Below are 1,454 nucleotides of genomic sequence, written 5' to 3' on the forward strand. Positions count from 1 at the left end.
TACTTTAATTACTTTACATATTAAAACTCAAGTTTGGTGTGGAATGTGTATCGAAAATCATCAAATAAAATCAGAGTCAGTCACATTGAACTGATAGGCATATTTTCCTCTACAACATTAAGTTTCAAATTAAGCTGATCAGGGAAGTTTTTTAAAGACAAAAAAATACAGCCTTGTTGTTTGATGGAAGGGATTGATCTGCCCAGGATCAAGTCCAAACAGTCACAGCCAAACTGGAGCACCAGGGTCACCTGATTTGTACAGTACTGAGATAGGCAAAATCTGTAAATTGTTGCCACTTCACATGCTTTAACTGGAGGTACTGCACTGAGAAGCAATTGTGATTTTTTTTTTTCCTGCATTCTTTGTTGTTTGGGGGAGAAAACAAATTACACTTAAAAACAGATAGAAATTCCCCAAAACCTGAGGTGAAGCAGAATGTCCAGAATGCAACTGTGAAATGCCTAGTGTGACCAGTTCTTCTGTTTTAACTGAGCTATGAACAATCTGAAATAAACTGTTTCCTAACCTCACAGGAGAACAAATGCCAAAGTATATTTTCAAGTAGATGATAATACCTAATGCTTCGTCATCAGAAAGCTACTGGCTTTTAAGTATGTAGAAAGCTACTCCAAACAACATTCTGACTAAGAGATCATCAAGGCAAAAACCAATAGAACTTTGAGTCAGTCTTCAACTTACCTTGCTATTTGTCAAGTTCATTATTTAAACAAAAGATTGCTTTCTTAATTTAATAACCATACTTACACAAAGACTTAAATTAAGGCATAATCCAGCTAACTGAAGTTTTCAGTAAAGTGTTTCTGTTGCTTTTTATTAGTAATAACTGGTTCAGGTTACTGCTGGCCAAAGTAACGGACCATTAAAAAGAAGACTGAAAAGCAGATTGCTTCAGTACTATCTTCCATTAGGGCAACTTGTAAATTAAATGTCGTGTTGGCCATTGGACCCAGGGAGCTTTCCAAAAAACTTCATAAAACATCTTATCAGACAAGGTCCAAGGCTTTAAGCAGAAGCTGGTAAAACTCTGAAGCCAGAGTGTGGTTTTATAGAAAGCTGCTCACATTCTAGAGAAAGAATGCTACCGTTGCCCATAAAAGCTTTCATCCAAAAAGCACAGGGCAAAATTTTGGAAGATCTAGACAAAAAGACAATGGCTGATATTTAACTGACATTCTTGAAAAGAGAGCTCTTCAACTTCAATTCAACATGCCAACTGGAGACTCTCAGTTTAACAGCAATGCCAATGATTGCATCACTGCAACAATACTTTTGTAAATTACATTTTGGGCTCCCAAATACTCCAGAGTATTTCTTCCATGCAATCTGGAATCATATCCAAGGATCCTATAATACTTCCATTTTCTATTTCAGTTTTTGTGTGAAGTGTTTGAGGCTTTCTAAAATTGCAACGTAAGTGCAGAACAGACTCC

Source organism: Pyrgilauda ruficollis, unplaced genomic scaffold (assembly GCF_017590135.1).
Source record: "Pyrgilauda ruficollis isolate IOZ18807 unplaced genomic scaffold, ASM1759013v1 scaffold232, whole genome shotgun sequence".
NCBI lineage: Eukaryota > Metazoa > Chordata > Aves > Passeriformes > Passeridae > Pyrgilauda > Pyrgilauda ruficollis.